The sequence below is a fragment of the Ictidomys tridecemlineatus genome, chromosome 11, assembly GCF_052094955.1.
Source record: "Ictidomys tridecemlineatus isolate mIctTri1 chromosome 11, mIctTri1.hap1, whole genome shotgun sequence".
NCBI classification, from domain to species: domain Eukaryota; kingdom Metazoa; phylum Chordata; class Mammalia; order Rodentia; family Sciuridae; genus Ictidomys; species Ictidomys tridecemlineatus.
This window is the reverse complement of record NC_135487.1, coordinates 34,603,198-34,623,165: the sequence shown is the minus strand read 5'-3', so window position 1 is coordinate 34,623,165 and position 19,968 is coordinate 34,603,198. Positions and strand designations below refer to the sequence as shown.

The 19,968-nt window shown below is 40.4% G+C and overlaps 1 pseudogene; it reads right to left on the bottom strand.

Annotated features, from left to right (window-relative positions):
• Positions 1 to 458: 458 nt before the first annotated feature.
• On the bottom strand, positions 459 to 16,109 carry LOC101978340 (mitotic spindle assembly checkpoint protein MAD2A pseudogene; annotated as a pseudogene).
• Positions 16,110 to 19,968: the final 3,859 nt, after the last annotated feature.

Below are 19,968 nucleotides of genomic sequence, written 5' to 3'. Positions count from 1 at the left end.
CAGTATAATAAATGTCAAAGGACCCAATAAAGCAGTTTTTCATTACTTTAAGGATCTAAACAAAGATTCTGAATATCCAGAGCTCTTTTGCTGTATTATTTTATCTTCAAATATCTCTCTATCTATATTCTGAGTCAAGTACCTTGACCAAAACATTTGGAATCATTAGCTTTGTAGCAAAAGATTTTCCATCTACACTATCATGTTCAGAGGAATTCTTGTTGCAACACTGATAAAATCTGCTGGCTGCTCTGGGATGACATTCAGTGTACTCACTACTTAACTCTGTGGCAGGTAACACAGGTACAAACATGAAATAGTTGTACACAGTTCATCCAGGACGCTGCTGCTCCCCAGCTAAAACTAACCAATGAAATACAACACATCCACTGAGGTTGACGTGGTTTTAGAAAAAGCACATTTGAGAATTATCAGACATTATCTTCTTCATCTCACCCTCAGTCACTGACAGGAGTTTTGTGGGCCACCATGCTGTTTACTCTGTGGATCGTGGTAGTAAATGAGCAAGGGACTTCCTCAGAATTGGTAATGAACTGTGGTCCCGACTCTTCCCATTTTTCAGGTACAACCAGAAAAATGTATAAATCAGTAGATTTTTGTATAAATCAGTAGATCAAATGAACAAGAAACTTCCCACAATGGTAGAAATGTCACTGACACTGTGATCTGTCTGATCATTGAGCGAATTTCATCCTGGATAGCTTTCGGAGACTTATCTCTGGGAGTACTGTCATCTTTTGCAGATTTGTCACACTCCATGTCAAATTGCCACCTTTAGAGGACCTCCCCATTTTGAATTAATCAGATGACCACCAACAGCTTCTGAACTGAGCACTTGTACAGCCAATCTTTCAGCTGTTCCAAATCACTGTTGAGGTACTTTATGAGCTCAGGGTCAGTAGTTACCAGCAGGGTTAGTCCATACTTCTGAAGGTTTCAGAGGGATACATGCCACATTGATATAGAATAAAAAAAAACTTGGCCATCATCTCCGAACTCCTGCGCAGGGTGATGCCTTGCTTCTGGGACAGCTGTTGTGCCACGGTGAGGCTCCTCCCTCGATGAGCTCTCAGTTTGATCAATTCTTTTTTTTTTTATCTTTTATTGGTTTTATTTTTTTAAATACATGTCAGCAGTGGAATGCATTACAATTCTCATTACACATTTAGAGCACAATTTTTCATATCTCTGTATAAAAAGTATGTTCTCCGCCAATTCATGCCTTTATACATGTATCTTGTTTTTTTGTATTACAATTCTTAATACACATATATACTACAATTTTTCATGTCTCTGTTTGTATATAAAGTGTGTTGACACCCAATTCAAGTCTTCATACATGTACTTTGGATAATGATGTCCATCACATTCCACCATCCTTGCTAATCCCCTGCCCCCTCCCTTCCCCTCCTACTCCCCTTCCCTATCTAGAATTCATCTAATCTCCCCTGCTCTCCCTCCCTACCCCACTCAGTTTGATCAAATCTTAAATGACATGTTCTAAATATGGTTTATAATATGGTTAAATGAACAACTATTAATTTAGGTTACTATGATGTATTTGATACTTTATCATATCTCTGACTTTATCATATCTCTGGTTTACATATTTGAGGACTAAATATGCTATATATTTGGACTTTGTATAATTATGTAAAAGTTTGTGGAGTTAAAGCTATATAGGTATAATGCATGAAAATGACTAATGAATGCTCTTTTATGTAATGTGGATTATACTTGTATCTTAAATACATAAAATGGTCAACAAGACTTTTGGCATTTCTGCCATTTGTATTCAGGACCCTCAAATGGAAGGGAAAAAGCCCTGCTGTTTAAAACCTGGTTTGCATCTGTTTGCTTAGATTAAATAAGCATTTTATTATTGCGTATGTATGAGAGGCACTTGTGCATCCTAATTAGTCTATTTGTGATCATGAGCACTATTTCTTAAACTTGTAAGAGGTCTAAAGCTATCCTTCGATTTTCTTTCATGCTGCAACCTTATGTAGACCTGCTGGAGGCAGAACCACATATTTGCAGGTATCTTTCTGAGCTATGAATTTTGCTTCCAAAGTAAAAGCTAAGTTATTATATAAAGGACTTTTGTGAGGCTGTGATGCTAATTATTACTGGCTTCTTTGTATGCCAAATGTATTTGTGTTCCCAAAGCGTACAAGCCTTCTGAAATACAAAGCTTACAAGAATACTTCTAAATACAAATTTTCCTCTAAACACAAATTATCTTTTTCCAGGTTGGGTTTGTATGTTCCTAATTATATTATGACCATAATCTGAGCAAAGATTAATTAGACTTCCTAAATATTTTGGATTCTAAGGAATGCCACTCTGATAATTAAAAGATTGGACAGTATTTATCTAGGGAATAATTCATTAATAAGAACATTCTACTTCATTTTAAAAAAGTTTCATTTATCCTTGAAGAACAAGTTCAAATGGGGATGTATTTATGTCACTTAACATTTTGTAATTGGGTAAAAGTGGCCTGTTGTTGATAGGTTATATGTAGAGGACTGTGTTATTTTTTGACTAGAATGAAGATTTGGAATATTTCTGGAGAGATAATAAGGAAAGTCTAATGGTTCTGGAATAATATTATCAATCATGATTATTATCTAAAAGCTCTGTGTACAATGAAAATGACCAAATTTTCTTACATTTTTTGAACTTTCCTCAAAATTCTAACTGTGATGGTACTGTTTGTTAGTTTTCATCATCCACAGTTTTTTACGATTTCTTTTTTTATTGGTTATATTAGTTATATATGACAGAGTATATTTTGATATATTTATACAAACATGCAGTGTATCTTATTCTAATTAGGATTTCAGTCTTGATATTCACTGTGGCATATTCATATATGTACCTAGGAAAGTTATGTCCAATTTATTCTACTCTTTTTCCTATTCCTTTTCCACTCTTTTCCCTTCATTCCCCTTTGTCTAATCCAATGAACCTCTATCCCCTCTCCCCCCAATGTTAGCATTCACATATCAGAGAGAATATTTGACCTTTGGTGTTTGGAGATTGGCTTATTTCACTTAGCATGAATTCTTTTTATGGCTGAGTAATATTCCATGGTGTATACATATCACTCTTTATTTATTCCTTCTTCTGTTGAAGGGCACCTAGGTTGGTTCCATAGCTTAACTACTGTGAATCAAGCTGCTATAAACATTGATGTGGCTGCATCACTGTAGTATGCTGATTTTAACTCCTTTGGATATATACCGAGGAGTGGGATAACTGGATCAAATGGTGGTTTCATTCCAAGTTTTGAAGAATCTCCATAATTCTTTCCAGAATGATTTCACCAATTTGCAGCCCCACCAGCAATGTATGAATGTACTCTTTTCCCCACATCCTTGCCAACATTTTATGTTACTTTTATTCTTCTAATTGCCATTCTGACTGGAGTGAGAGCAAATCTCAGAGTAGTTTTAATGTGCATTTCTCTAATTGCTAGAGATATTGAACATTTTTTCACATATTTGCTGTTTGTATTTCTTCTTCTGTGAAGTGTCTATTCAGTTTTGTGCCCATTTATTGATTGGGTTCATTGTTTTGGTGTTAATTTTTTTAATTCTTTGTATATCCTGGAGATTATTGCTCTCTCTGAGGTGCAGGTGGTAAGGATTTTCTCTCATTATGTACATTTTCTCTTAACTTTCTTGATTGTTTCCTTTGCTGTGAAGAAACTTTTTAGTTGGTTAAAATCCCACTTATTGATTCTTGATTTTACTTCTTATGCTTTGGGAGTCCTGTTGAGAAAGTCGATTCCAAGCCAACATGATGGAATGTTGGGCCTACATTTTCTTCTACTAGGCACAGCGTTTCTGATCTAAGGCCTGAGTCTTTGATTCACTTTGAGTTGAATTTTGTGCAGGGAAAGAGATAGGGGTTAAATTTCATTCTGTTACATGTGGATCTCCAGTTTTCCCAGCACCACTTCTCGAAGAGGCCCTCTTTTCTCTAAATGTATGTTTATGGTGCCTTTGTCTAGTATGAGATAACTATATTCATTTGGGTTTGTCTCTGTATCTTCTATTCTCTTCCATTGGTCTTCATGTCTCTTTTGGTGCCTATACCATGCTATTTTTGTTTCTATAGCTCTGTAGTATAATTTAAGCCTGGGATTGTGATGCCTTCTACTTCACTTTTCTTACTAAGGATTGCTTTGGTTATTCTAGGCTTCTTATTTTTCCAAATATGAGGAACATCATTGGAATTGCATTAATTCTGTATAGCACGTTTGATAGTATGGCAATTATATTAATAATGTTAGATATTAGAATAATGTTAGAATTAGATAATATTAATTCTGCCTATCCATAAACATGGGAGGTCTTTCCATCTTCTAAGGACTTCTTTAATTTCTTTCTTTACTGTTTTGTAGTTTTCATTGTAGAAGTCTTTTACCTCTTTTGTTGAATTGATTCCCAAGTATTTTATTTTTTTAAGGCTATTGTGAATAAGATAGTCTTCCTAGTTTCTCTTTTGTCTGATCCATCATTAATGTATAGGAATGCAATCGAATTATGGGTGTTAATTTTATATACTGTTACTTTACTGAATTTGTTTATGAGTTCTAGAAGTTTTCTGGTGGAATTTTTTTTTGGTCTTCTAAATATAGAATCATATAATCAGCAAACAGGGATAGTTTGAGCTCTTTTTTACTTCTTCTTCTTTAAATGATTTCTTCTGTCTCATTGCTCTGGCCAGAGTTTCAAGGACTATGTAGAACAGAGTGGTGAAAGAGAGCATCCCTGTCTTGTTCCAGTTTTTAAAAGGAAAGTGTTCAGATTTTCTCCATTCAGATTAATGCTTTGGGCTAAATATATATATATAGCTTTTACAATGTTGAGGTATGTTCCTACTATCCCTAGTTTTTGTAGTGTTTTGAACATGAAGAGGCAATGCTTTTTCTGTACCTATTGAGATAATGTAATTTTCTTTAATTCTATTGATGTGGTGAATGATGTTTATTGATTTCTGTATGTTGAACCAACTTTGCATCCTTGGGGTGAAACCCACCTGATCATGGTGTAGTATTTTTAACTTTGTTTTTGTATGTGATTTGCCAGTATTTAGAATTTTTGCCTTTGTGTTCATCAGGAATATTGATCTGAATTTTGAAGTTTTCTTTCCTTAACATGTCTTTGGTTTTGGTATTGAGGTGATACTATCTTCATAGAAGGAGTTTGGATGGTTCCTTCCTTTTCTATTTCATGGAATAATTTGAGGAAGATTCACATTAGTTCTTCTTTGAGAATCTGGTAGAACTTGAATGAGAATCCATCCAGTCCTGGGCTTTTCTATGTTGGTAGGATTTTGATGGCATATTTAATTTCCTTTCTTGAAATTGATCTGTTTGAGTCTTCTACATATTTCTGGTTCGGTTTGGGTGATGCATGTGTCTCTAGAAACTTGCTGATAGCTTCAACATTTTCTATTTTATTGGAGTATAAATTTTCAGAATAATTTCTGATTATTGTTTGTATTTTAGTGGTATCCCTGGTGATATTTCCTTTTTCATCACAAATTTTAGTAATTTGAGTTTTTTCCTCTTCCTTGGTTAGTGTGGCTAAGTATTTATAAATTTTATTTATTTTTCCAAAGAACATAATACTTCTTCCATTGATTTTTTGAAGAATCTTTTGTTATTGTTTAATTTCATTGACTTTGGCTGTGATTATAATCATTTCCTGTCCTCTACTGCTTTCAGTATTGATTTGTTCTTCTTTTTCTAGGGCTTTGAGATGTAATTTTAGGTTATTTATGAATGAGTTCCATGCTATCAACTAAGAATGGAAATTCCTCTTTCTTAACGCTCTATAAGCTGAAGATGAACAATTTGATATAAATTTCAAGGAACAAGCCTCATGTTTGATGAGTGAGCCCCAAAGAAAACTCATCAAACTGTCTGATACTATAGCCATAAATATTTGAACTGCAGGATTAGAAACTGATATCAAAACAAGACTCCATGTCTCAGTGAGACTCTTGCTCCTCTCAATTTTTCCTTGTCTTTTTTTTTTTCACTTGGCAGGATAATGGTGTAGTTAAAATTTCACAATATAGATTTTTGAACAAAAATGGCAGATTAGGGGAATGCTGCACTCTCATGTTTCCCTGCAGCTTGGAATTGAAGCAGTGAGAAAACTGTTTCTGTGTGAGGTGGGCAACCGAGGGAATACCCTGAAATTCAATAGTGGACACTCAGAGACTCAGACCTATAAATTCTGGTGCTTCCAACAGAGGACAAGAAAGAATACATGAGAGTCAAGCCTGTGGCGTCAGTGTTGCTGAGTCACCACAGAAATGAGAGGTCACATGAAGGGAAAGAGAGAAGCATAGCAGAAAAATTTGGCACAGGACCCCGGTAGACCAGAATAGCTTTGTGACCTTAGCAGGTACAAAGTTGGCTTGGTGAGCTGGTGGTTGAAAATTGCTCCATCCAATCAGTGTCAATCAAGAACCAAGCTCAATACCAGTAGCACTCTTGAGGGGAAGGAGTAACTGCCAGCTACACTGGTAACTTAGGAACAAACTATAATCATCTATGTTTTAAAAAATGATTATTAATGATCTCTAAACTCTCTTAACCAATGAGAAAAGTGGCTGAGAAGTAATAGGGAATAGACTAAAAACGAAGGTGTTAATGATAGCATACTCAATACTAACTTGTATTGGAAGAAGAGGGAAAGTGAAGAAAAACAGAAAAATGGGAGAGGCAGGGAAGGGAAACAGAAGGAAAGCTGAGAGAGGGAAGGATAAAAGAGAATGGAGTTGAGAAGGAAGAAAAAGAGATTGAGGAAAAAATCCAATTAATTGAAAAAATACATAAAATTAGATAAAAACCATGAAAAAATAAATAATGAGAAAGACATTATAAAACACTTTACACAAAATAACTAATAATAGCAGCAATCATAGAAAGATTCAATTTCTCCACTGTGGATTTTACAGTGGGGCAATTTTTTTGTAAGTTTGCAATTTTAGAATCTTCAGATATGAGAATGTTTGTGAAATACAATTTTCATACTATTTGCTGGTTCTCAGCTCTTACCCAAACTAGCCAAACTTAATAGGAGAGTCTGTGTGCTAGGATCTACCTGCTTCTTGCCTGCCTGCATTTATTGGGAAAGTGTTGTCCCTTTACAGGAAAGTTCACCCTCAATATGACTATGCTTTTCCATCAAGAGTTGGGAGTGTAACTTTAGCAGGAGCTGTTGGCCAACCCTCTCACTGAGAGTCTGTGGTCAATCTTGATTGCATTGCAATCCTCATTTCAAAAACCTCAGACTATATACTAGGGTCAGTGTGTTGAAGGAGCCCAGGTAATGCCAGCAGAGTTTACAGTTACTTCTGGCCATGGAAGAGGTGACAAGACCTGTAGTAGTATGCTTCAGGTAGAACTCTCTACCCAACTCACACCTGACACACTTCTACACCCTGTCAGTCCTGTTCTTGGAAAGTTCAGAACATCAGTTTCAAACTAATGCACCCTTTACTTCTCTGACAACTCATAGTCCCTGGTTCTGTCCCTTTTGCATTAGCTACCCCTGTACTTGGACTTCACTGGAAACCCTCCTGTCCCCAACCTTCTTTTTTCCTTTTTCTTTTTCTTTTTTTAACATTAGATCAAGATTATATCTGATCCTAGCAACAAGAATTTCAACAAAGATTCATTCTTCCACATGAATTAATTGATTCCTTCATGCACTTATTAATTTCTGTGAAAATAAGGCATGATTACTGTGAGCCACACTGTAAGCTGGTCTCTAAGAACATGTAGATGACAGATAATAAAGCCAAGTTTCCAGCACAGGGCCAATGATTAAAACATTGAATTGAGATGTCGTAGTACAGAGATATTGGGAGGAATGAGACCCCAGGGAAAAAACATTCTGGGTCAGCATGCTGGGGTTTAATTCAATCACATGGGCAGATCTTCTAGTATTGGTTTCCTCATTCTTTAGTAAAACAGGATAAACTAACAATCCCTTCTTGACCACAGAATTGCCCTGAGCAGTATGTAATTGTACCAGTTTGTTAGGACTTCTATGAAAAAGGATGTATAAAGTAAGAAATGTATTGTCTCAAAGTGTGAAGACTAGAAATCCCAAATTACAATGTTGGTAAGACTATTTCCTTCCATGGGTTCTGAATGAGGCATCTGGTTTTTTGGTTTCTATATGGCCATCTTCTTTCTATGTCTCTTCACATTGTCTTCTCTCCATGATTATCACCATAATGACCTAACTTTACTTTGATTACTTTTATAAAGACCCTCTGTTGAAATAAAGTCATACTCTGGGGTACTAAGGGTTAGCACTTCAACATATAAATTTGGAAAGAACACAACCAACCCATAATTCTAAAGTAAATGTGTAAAAGACTTGTAAACAGGGAGGCCATCACTGAACATTGATCAGGGTAGTTCTGAGTATAGGCCTCTAGAAGTCCAGCAGGTGAAAGAAACTGACCTTAGGTCAGGTTCTAGAATGCTAGCTAGAGTCTGGACCAGAATACAACAATGTGCATGGCTGAACCTGAGAAACCAGTTAGGGGTGATGGGGGATTAAGACACACACGCACACACACACACACAGAGAGAGAGAGAGAGAGAGAGAGAGAGAGAGAGAGAGAGAGAGGGAGAGAGAGAGAGATTGAGGGAAAGCTAGGATCAGGTGGAACACTGTACTCTTCAGACACTGTTTCTGATGGAGAAACAGTGTATGGAGTACTGGCCCAGACCCTATATTTATATAGGTTCTCCTAACGAAGAATTTAAGGACTATAGAGGCATTGTTCTTTATGCACTAGAAGGTTACAGGGCTAGAAACATTCTTGTAGCTATTTCACTGTTGCAATGCTTGGGGATTCCTGTGGCACCCAGGAAGCCCATTGTTCAAAGTATCTACCAAGAGGGCAGGCTTGAAGTTTACAGCACTTGTGAAACATTGTTGTTATCTTGCTGTGCTCAAAATCCTCTATTCCTAGGAGCTGGTGTTTGAACTCAAAGCTATGAGTTAAAGACTTCTATTGCAAGCACAGGATGCTCTCTGTTAACAGGGGTCACCTTCAACTGGGCAGTTTTCAATCAGTGGCTTCCTGAGGAGAAATTCCCAGGAGCGGAGTGTCACCTCTGTCCAAATTTTGAATCTTGACTCAAAAAATTAAGCACACCCATTGACTTCTGTCTTCACTTTCATGTTTTTTTTTTGAAAACATTCTTTATATTTGATAGAATGTGCAGGTAATTCCATTGTGATACATGAAAGAGGACATACACATCAGTTAACACCATCATGACTCAATCCTCAGAATCTTTTTCACACAGATATTCCCAGTCTTGGGCTATGGTTTCAGGACTTGAGCCCTAAAATTCTCATTCCTTGAGAAGTGGAGGATTGGAGAAAGAATCAGGCAGGGACAGAGGGAGGCATGGTTCTTTCCTTGGGGCAAAGCAAATGAGTAAAATCAGGAATCTCATGTCATAAGTCAGATAGAGTCTCATCTCTGAGGAGCCCTCAGGTGGTTGGCAGAGACCAGCTGATGGCTACATCTGAGTCCCCTCCCATAGCAGAAAGACTATTGCCTCAACTACCACTGGGTCTGACCTCTGCCCTGACCCACTCTAGCTGAGTGATCATAGAAATGTCTCTCAGCATCTCCAACTCTATGGTCCCTCCTCTGAAAGATGAAGATGTAAAACAGCTTTCCTTTGTAGGCATTTGTATTGAGTGAATTAATTTATGTTCCCAAAGATTCATGGAAAGTATTTGATGAATGTGAGTGGTCAGTTGAGTTATTATAAACTGTGAGTCTCCAATATTCTCTTGTCTATCATTCCTGAATGGTAGTCTTCTGCTTCTAACCTTATTTACTTTGCCAAGCCCTCTCCAATTCCCTGAAACAGTCATGATTTATGGCCCCAGATTTTTATGGCATGTTGCCCTCCTGCTGGCTGAGGGAACAGAGAGTTACTTTACATGCATGATCAGTCTTTCTGATTCCAACCTGGGGCCACAGGAATTATTCTCACCCTCTTTATTTATGCCTTTCACCAGAACCTGAAGATGTGGCCAAACCCAGAGGTATGGCATTCAGGAGGGAATGGGATAGTCTTTGGGGTAACCCCTCATTCCATTCCCACCTCAGGGCCATGTCCCCTCATGGCTTGGAAGCAAGGGATTGATCCCGACTTGTCCTGGCCCTGCTCCTTTCTCTGCAGGTGCTTGACCCTTCCTGATTTGCACCTGGTTCTGCTCGACACAGCCCCTTCTTCCTGTTCTTCTCAGTAGGATGTATATGAGGCGTCCCACATGGGTAATGGGGTAGGGGAAAGAGAAGGAGTCTCTGGGAACAAACTTGATGTTTGTCACCCCCTAGGTTTCCTTGAGGCTTCTTTTAGATGGTGGTTGTGGAAAAGAAGCCTTGGGTGGGTGTATTTGTGCCACCCAAAGGTGACATTTCAAATTATGCCAGGGAGTCATTGGCCCACTGCCCTTTCTAAGGGCCGGACAAATTTCAAATCAGTGGGTGTTCCATACTTCAGTGTGTCCTGGTGTTTTTCTCACTCAGGTGCATGACGTCATGAAGAAGAAATTCTCTTATATATTTATCTTCAGGTATTATGCCCTTTGGTTGCCAGGATTCTTACAGTTCTTCTCTCCCACATATTCTTAACCCCACCCACTGCCCTTTAAGTTAAGTTGCTAATCCTTAGATCAGGGAAGCAAGGGATTAGTTGACTTGGGTTTGTTTTCAAAAGCTTGGCATGTGCCAACTGTTCAGATACCTTAAAGGTTACTGTTGCCCTTTGAAGACAGTTTATAGCGATGGGCATTCTCTCCACATTTGCAGTCTCTCACAACACGATTTTTGACTGCATGTGAGTGTTCATGTTCCTCTTTTCACTTTCCAAGTTGTAAAAACTTGAAAAACCAAGCAAGAACTCACCTTAAAATTACACTTAGAGACTATATAATCTAATTTCAGACAAAAAGAATGAAAATTAGGACCATAAATTGCCTTTACGGGAAAAAAAATCTACTACTATGTATTCTGACACATTGCTTGAAAGGTTCCCAGAGAGTATAATATAAAACCCACCTGAAGCAGCTGCAGAGCTGGACAGGCACACTCCAAAAGGCCTACTGTGCTTATCCATAATGACTCATGTTCACTTTCAGTGTATTGTAATGAGTGATTTCAATTTAATTAAGACAATTCAAATAAGAAGATTGAAAAGGCATATTTCCCTGTACCAAGTGCTATGCTAAGACATGGAAACTCAGGTGTAGAATAATCACTCCTGGTCCAGGGAGAAGCACAGAAATTCAGAATCAGATACCTATACCTGCAATGGACATCATACTTTCCTTCATTTTCCCCCTTACTTGTCACTCATCTAGTAGTTCGTAGAATATTTCATATTCCTGGCACCATAGGAGACCATGAACTGTGGTGAGTGCTAAAATAATGACACCTTGGGGAAATGGGAGAGAGAGCAACAGCCAGCAGAGTGGTGAAGGTCAGCTGGTCATTGACATGAGCCTAGAGGATGTGCAGGCAAAGACGGAGAGAGGCCTCATCACTAACCTTAGGAACATGAGCTTAGCTTGGAAGAGGGGTGGCACAGACAAGAGGTGGGCAAAGCATTAGCATATAGAGTGTCTGCAGGGAGCTGAGGCATGGGAACACTATCCTAACTGCTTGAAGGGCATGGTAGTTGCTTCAGTGTGGAGGAGGGGAGGCGGAACACAAGAAAAGTCCAGGAGAGAAGGCTGAGTGATGGCAACTAGGGACAAACCAGAGTAGAATTATAAACGTACGTTCACTCAACAACTCCAAATGGCCAGCCTGCTTCTAACTGACAATTGACACCAACCACCTCTCTGCATTGCACCCAGGGAGAAGTTCCTTCTCATCATGGAAAAGTTTTCCATAACAACAATAATATTTGCTTATTGTGAACCACAGAAACCATCTAGATCCTCCCTTTTGTGTTATTCAATACGTGTTTAATAAAAACCTAAAAAAGGCAAAGCTCAAGTGTAACCATCTTGAGGGGGAGGAGGAAGAGAAAGACCAGGTCCTTCCATTTTATTTTATGTGAAAAGGGAAAATAGACAGGTAGATAATTAAGTGTAATTGTCACAGACAGCAGGAAGCTCAAGAAGAAAATAAAATTGCTTTCACCAGAGAGGACCTCCTTGAGCAGGGCAATCTGGAAGGCTTCTGGATAGAGAGGATGTTTAAGGTGAACCTGGAAGATGATAAGGTCTGACTGGGTGAAGAATAAGGAGAGGGCATCCTGAGAGAGGGAAGCAAGCACAAAGGCTCTGGGGTGGGAAGGCTCCTGACGTCTTTTAGGAGCTGCCCATGAGGAGACTCTCATCTGAGAACAGGTTGGAAAGACCAAAGGAGGGTCTCCATGACAGGGCATCACTAAGGTGAAAGGAGATGAGATAGAAAAGCCGTCATCTGCTGCCCAGAACATAGATAGTATTGCACAAATAAATGACAGTGCAATTATCACAGAAAAGAGGAAGTTCAATAAGGAATAAAGAAGGTGTTACCAGAGAGGCCAATGGGAAGACCTGCTTGGGAGGCCACCTGGGGAGGGCTTCTTGTTGGAGGGGGCATTTGACAGGTTGAGCCTGGAAGGAGGATAAGTATCTGGCTGTGTCAAGAGTGTGGCATGTACACTGTCGGGGGAGGGACCACAAGTTCAAAGGCTTAAAGTGGGACAAACCATGGTATCTCACAAAGCAGCCCCATGATGAGACAGACACCTGAGATGAGGTTGTGAGATCAGGGCAGGGTGGGTGTGCTCCATGACAGGAAATCAGCAGAATGAAGGAAGAAAATATATGACAGTTCTTGTCTCCATGCTCTGCAGGCTGCTGGTGCTAAACTAAATAAATAAACTCAAGTAGTAGAAAATGAGGAGTTAGATTTGAGATGATGCCCTTGACTCTGACACTCAATTCTTTTGTGACTTTGAGAAAATCAATTAGCATTTTGGAGCATGAGTTCCCTTGTCTATAAAACAACATTAACAACACCTGGTAAACTGAGGCATGGATATGTTTTGCAAAGTCTAAGCACTATGCAAATATAAAGGAGACATTTTTGAAGCTTCTCTGTGTGCCAGCACTGTGCAGGGTCCTGAGGTGAAGGAACCTTCCTTTCTCAGACTCACCTCTGTCTGTCATGCCAAGGAGAAGCAAAGGTAAAGGACATCCCAGCAAAAAAAAAAAAAAAAAAAAAAAAGAAAGAAAAAGAAAAACAAAACCACAGAGTTCTGGTCCTTCCTTCAGTCAAGAAAAGCAGCAACCATTTAGATTTCAAAGGTGAATGTCTGGAACATTCAGCCTTTGTAGATGAATAAATGTAAGTGAGAAATGTAAAATGGTATCAGTATCAAACTCAAACTTTGTGAAAATTCTGAAAGTAAGAAGGGCCTGGGGTAAACTACACACAGGAGTACCTGTTCCAAGCTGCCACCTCAGGATCCATGGCTTCTTCTCTAATTTCCCTTCACTTATAAACTGAAACAGAAAGCACCAAGAAATATTAAATAATATTTTAAATATTTCAAATGTTAAGAAATATTTAAAAAGTGGCATCCAAGCCTGATGTGGTCTGAGGATGATGATCTAACCAGTACCAAGTTACTCACTCCCTCTTTCACTCATCAAATCAGTAAGTATTAATTGGGCATGATCAGTAGATACAGTTCTCTTCCTCATGCTATGGGGAAAATTAGGAAACGCAATGTCTAGCAACCCTCCAGGAGTCTTTGGTTGGGGGTGTACATATACAAAAGCTTGGAAATAATATTTACTGGTAAGAAATCTTGACATGCCAAACGCAGTTCAACTAAACCATTGGCTCACACCACACACACAGCTCTGTATTCTGCTCTTGTCACTGTTTTGGTAAGCATTTCTCATATCCTGCTAAGTTCTCCAAAAGAATCGTTTCCATTGACTACAAGGATCTAGCCACAGGGTTGGCCCTGTGTATACTAAAAGGAGCTTCCCTGGGTTTCATTTGTGCCAATATGTGGAGTAGATCATCTTCCTGCTACTTGGAAACACTGGATAAAACATGGTGGGCAAGAAATGCTCCCTGTGATGTTGGGACATGCCATAGAACTGCACCTCCAGCTAATCATTAATTCACATTAGTGGTCAACAGCAATGTTTCTGGGTCTAAATGACCTGAGCAAGCAGCTAAACCCTTTCTTCCTTAGGTTTCTCATCTATATTAAAGATGTTTTGCTTTAAAAAAAAAACTGTTTTGAGGGTAAAAGCAGGTAAAAGATTTGAGCATTGCCCTGAAAGAAAGCAGGTAAAGATTTGAGCATTGCCCTGAATATAGAGTGCTCACTACTCTAAAGAAGATCCAGGAATGGAAATTAACCTCAGAATGAAGAAAAAGTTGAGAGAAATGTGGTGTAAATAGTTACATGTTCCTCTGCCCTTGGGTTCTGAGAGGACACAGGATCAGAGGAGAAGGAGAAGAACTCTGGCCCTTTCTTGATTAATGAATCACCCATCATGGTGTCTGGCCATGAAGGAGGTGTCTGGCCATGAAGGATGAGTGAAGGGGTCAGGCCAGAAGGAAACTTGCAGCCCCAGGAAAGCCAGCTTCCACAGAATTCTTTCGGAAGTATCTTTTGTGTTTTACTCTCTGAATTCTGCATGTTTGGTTTGATCTTGGAGAATTAGGTGAAGTGAGAGTGAGGATCTTCAAGATGAACAATCCCTTCTCTTATTCTCCATTGTGTGTTGGAGACTGACCTTTCATAGATCACCCTCACCTCAGGTGGTCTCCTATTCCTTCCCCACATCCCATTCTTCTTAGTGTTTTCCTCACTTGGTGGACATTTCATTGCTCCATGGCAGCTTTATCCCATTTTCCTATACTGATGTCATTTTCTACATTTACTCACAAGCAGCAAAACTGAGAAGTTTTCTTGAATTTGTTGAAAGATTGAAAGAATGAGCTGCACTCAAGGATAATTGAGAAAAGGATTAATAGCCACCTTACAAAGAAGACACTGAATTCAGAGAAGATAAGTTGCTGGCTACATAAGTAATTAGGCGGCTCTAGGGTTACAGTGTCCTGAGTCCCACTCCAGTGCTCCATACAGAGCATGGTCACCCTGTATCATCAGAGCACAATGGATAGGGTGTGCCCAGGGAATATTTCTGGGACCATTGGGACTCAGACATTGGAGTCCAACAATTGGGCTCAGATTTGGAGGCCAATAGAAAAGAATTCCAATCCCACCACCCACTTTCCCTGGACATTTTCCTCTGAATACCTCAATTTACCTCTTTGGATTAAAAAAAATTCATCACTAACATCATGGTAGTAGTTCATACAATCACACTTACTAAATGTTTAATGAACTAGCTATGAATTTTTTGACGTCTGAGATCATGTGAGTTCTTCAAGCAGCTTCGCACCACTAACTAGAGTATTGCCTATTGTATAGTTAATGCCCAACAAATATATGTAATCAATATGGAGAAGGGAAAATGGGTGTGTGCATGGCCATTGCCTTGGTCCGCTGATGAAGTTTTGACTTTACTGTTTCCCAAGGTGAAACTTTCAGGTTAATCAATTCTGTACTCTGAGATCAAGCCCTGCTCTCATACTTCATGCTCCTCCATGTGGGTCAGGTTGTCCTCTCAGACTTAGGCAGGGCTGGCTAGGTGCCCTTAGTGGCAGTGAGGGGAGAATGAATAACCCAGAAGTTTCTGTAGCATAAGCATCTCTGCACTGGGCTCCAGTAAATTCCTTGGCAGCAAATATGGACTCCTCCAAGTGACCAACCTGTTTGGTTTGCTTCTGCTGTTGTCAATGCAGTCCAGTTCCTCCCGCGTAGGCAATGGCTGCTCAAAGCCCTCTAGCGGTTTCCATCCCACCCTCTCATGGGTTCTTTGGCCACAAGGTAGGCAGTAATGGAAAGGGGAGTAGGAGGCAGGGAGGCCATAGCCCAAAGACTGGCCAGGTAGTCCACAGGACAAAGCTTCTTGCATGCACTAGGCATCTGAGGACTCCCACATTACCTTTCACTCCTTCAAAAGAAGCCTGTCCTGCTGTTACCTCTGTTGATCACTCTATCACCATGCAGATCTGAAATCTGTCCTGACAACCAGGCATTTAAGAGGACTATTGTTTGTTTTTCCTGAGTCTTCTCCATTCAATGCTAAGCCCACCTAGACCCCTCCACATCAGAACCAGCCTTCTACATGCTTCCCTGCTCCAGTCACTGAAAGTGATACTCTGTCTGGTCCTGAGTTTGCTCTGAAACACAGATATCAGTGTAATGGAGTCACTACCCCGAGGAGATCATGCTGGGTGGCAACAAGAGACATGAGTATCAGGATGTGTTAGGACACAGTAAATCAGCTACCTCTGCTCAGGTGGAGGGACCAAATATCTAGGTTTGTCCCAAACTGAGGATGTTTATGGAATGTGTGTCATGGTATCAGAGAGGGAAATAGCAGCACATTTTCTGCCACTGAGGATGACTGATTTAGAGTCGCTCCATAAACAAAATGTTTGGCTCGTTGTCAAAAAACCTTACATTATGAGGTCTTTGAGGTTGGGCACACCAATACTTTCTTGTACCCCAGTGCCCAGAGCAGAGCCTGGCACCTTGTATAGAGTCAGAGGAAGGAGGGAAAGGAATAGCCTGAGGGCATGGAGGGAGAGGGTCAACTTCCTGCAATTCTAGCCCTGAGGTGGGGCACAGAGCAGGTTAAGGGGCAGTAGGAAGGGAGCTCTGCAAAGGATTGTGTTTTGAACACACTTAAAAGGAGGTGGGGGATATGAAGCAGAGAGCTGAGGCTCTGAACTCCACAGCTCTACTGAGGCACACAGCTGTATTCTCCAGGGCCACAGGATCCAGCTTAGGGAAAGTTCTGGGAGACAGCAAAGGTTTAGTTCTAGAAAAACACAGATAGGTTCTAGAAACACTCCAAATCCCTAAGTTCTGCTGAAAGGTCCAGAAATATGGACCCTGTGGATATGCTGCCCTTCACTGCAGTCCCTAAACCAGAAATAAATGATGGTTTTTAAAGATGTGTCTTTCTCCTGGTATCAGATCCCAAAGGACCAGAAAGAGCAGCACATTCTAACATGGGTTAATGAGTCCCCAAGTTGCTGCTCACTGTGACTATGGCGCAGCAAAATGCACTTCCTTGTCTATGACCCTGACTACATGAAGGTGATTCTGCGAAGAGTAAAACTCCATCTCAGAACTTTTAGTTCTTCTCTTCTAAGAACATGCCCTCTGTCTGTGAACGTTCAGAAAAAAAAAGGCAATTCATTAATAAATGTCTAAATGAACTATGTGCTGTTCCCTTCGCATATGGGCATCAGCACTTACTTCATAGAGGACATTTACAACAGCTGTAGGTCTGATTTTTTTCTTTTTAGTCTTTTCTCCCCCTCTCTCTTGTCTCTACTCAGTGGAGGAGATCTGTTAGGTACACTGGCCTGTATCCATGAAGGTGATCCGTTAGATGCATCAGCCTGTATCTGAAAAGCAAACTTCATATCCAGTGACTTTTATTGGAAACCTCTAATTTCTCCCTGTTTAGGTAATGGGCTAACTAAGCCACCACTCATCGTGAAAACACGCCAAGGCTCAGTCATATTCTTTGGCATTAAGAATGTGACCTATGTTCCTTGCCACGTCCTCACTGCAGTCTTGCTATTCCAGGAGCCTGTCTTTCTAAGCCCTTTGACTGTCCTAGAAGAGACAGAATGGGATGGGAGACTGTGGGAGATGACATAGGACAAAATGCCAACTGACAGTCATCAGGAACTCATGACATTCCATGGCCTCAACCCAGTGGCCCTGGGTCTTCATTATTTGTCTCCTTCTTGCAACTAATCCCATTACTTACTTTTCAGGTCCAAAAGCTCATAGTATGTACAGACTGTGGCTCCCTGGATTGGTATGTACCTCTGAAAGTAGGTGCTCTGAAATTAGGGGTGGCAAAATCTCTCTCTGGGGGCTGAGGTGGTGGCTCAGTGGTAGAGTGCTTGCCTACCATGTGTGAGGCACTAGGTTCAATTCTCAGCACAGCATATAAATAAATAAACTAAAGGTCCATTGACTATTAAAAAATATTTTAAAAAAATCTCTCTGACTCACAGAGAACAAAATTTGATAGGTCACTACCGTGACTGCCCCTAAATGAAGCCTCATTTCCTATCTTCTATCCAGAACCCCACCCCTTCTGCAAGCTCTTGTGAGCCCTCCTGAGGCTCACTCCTTCCATGTCTCCTTCTAGGTACCTCCAAACAATCTCAGCCTGACATGTACTTGGGTACCTCTTTCTCCTGCCCACAAATCCTTTCTACATCTCCTTTGCAGCTGTCACAATCATATCAGATATTCCAGTCCAACTGGGAAATCCATATTCCTGAAAAGAGCCAGTCATTTCTGTCTTTGTCCAAAGAAATTCTGCCCTCTGGGTTCTCTCCCCCAAGAGTTCCACTATTTGTCTATCTTAAATTGTCCCCACTCTCCATCTCGCATTGCCCACTCACTGATGCACACAACCATATATGACCCAGGGTACGGTTTGCTCCTGTTGAATGGGGAGACATGGTTCCAGCACCGCCGGATGTTGACCCCAGCCTTCCACTATGACATCCTGAAGCCCTACGTGGGAATCATGGCTGACTCTGTCAGAGTGATGCTGGTGAGTCTCTCTCTTTCATTCCCATTCATCACCTTGTGAGTGAGAGCTCAAGAGGTAGGAGAGCTCTGCCTCTGGTAGGGGCAAGGTGCTGGTCTTCCTGGGCCCTGCCTGCCCCTCAGGATGGCCTACACTTCAGGGACCACCTGGACCAGATGCCCTACACCACCATGTGCATCAAGGAGGCCCTGAGGCTCTATCCACCAGTACCAAGTGTGAGCAGAGATCTCAGCAAACCTCTCACTTTCCCTGATGGATGCTCCTTACCCAAAGGTATGAGCTTTCTATACTTCCCTAATCACTTCCCAGGGAAATGGCAGTTCAGAAATTCACCTGTTTTAGCTTTTATGAACTTCTCTCAGTCTCCCTTTCCTCCTCTATAGAAAGCATAGTTACTCTGAAATTTAGATGAGTCTTATGAAATGCTGGACATAGGGCTTGAAATCAGAAAAATCTCAATTAAAAAAATGCCAACTTCTAGATTAAATGTCAGCCTCCAAATATTATCCTTGTGATTATTAATACTTGAGAAGAGCTGGGTAGAGAGAGAGAATCATACAGGGTTGAAGAGGTGTGTTTTTGTATACATATTGGCATATGCATGTTTTTAATGTCAAGGCAATGAAGGGGATCTTGAAAACCCACATTACAGGTCAGAAGTTGTTCAGAATCTAAAGAACATTCAGGGTAATAGAGGATAGAAGCTGTATTCTTCCCTGTTAGGAAGCCACACATTGGCTCACCCAGCATTGAGTCTGATCCTTGCTCTGTCACATGCCAACAGTGTGAATGTGGAAAAGATAATCAACCTCACTGAAACCCCAGTGTGTCTTATGAAAATGGGTGTAGACCAGTGTATTCTGTAGGGTGCTCATGAGGGTTGGGTGAGATCGTGCCTACTCTCCACTGTTTCATGGAAGGTATTGGATGGCTGTGTGTTGTCACTTCATTTAGTGTAAGCAGTGAGTCTTCCATATTTTCTTGCTCTCATTCCTAGGCTCACAGTTTTCTTTTCTCACCTTCGCTCAGGTGCTTTACATTGGCAACACTACTTTCGTGCACTAAAATCATCCTGCTCAAAGTGATGGCTCCTGGGACCCAGGAAACTTGTTCATGCATGTTTCCTGGTGTTTGAGGGACCAGAGCTCTAGCCACTGTCATAACTTTTCTTTCCTCTTAA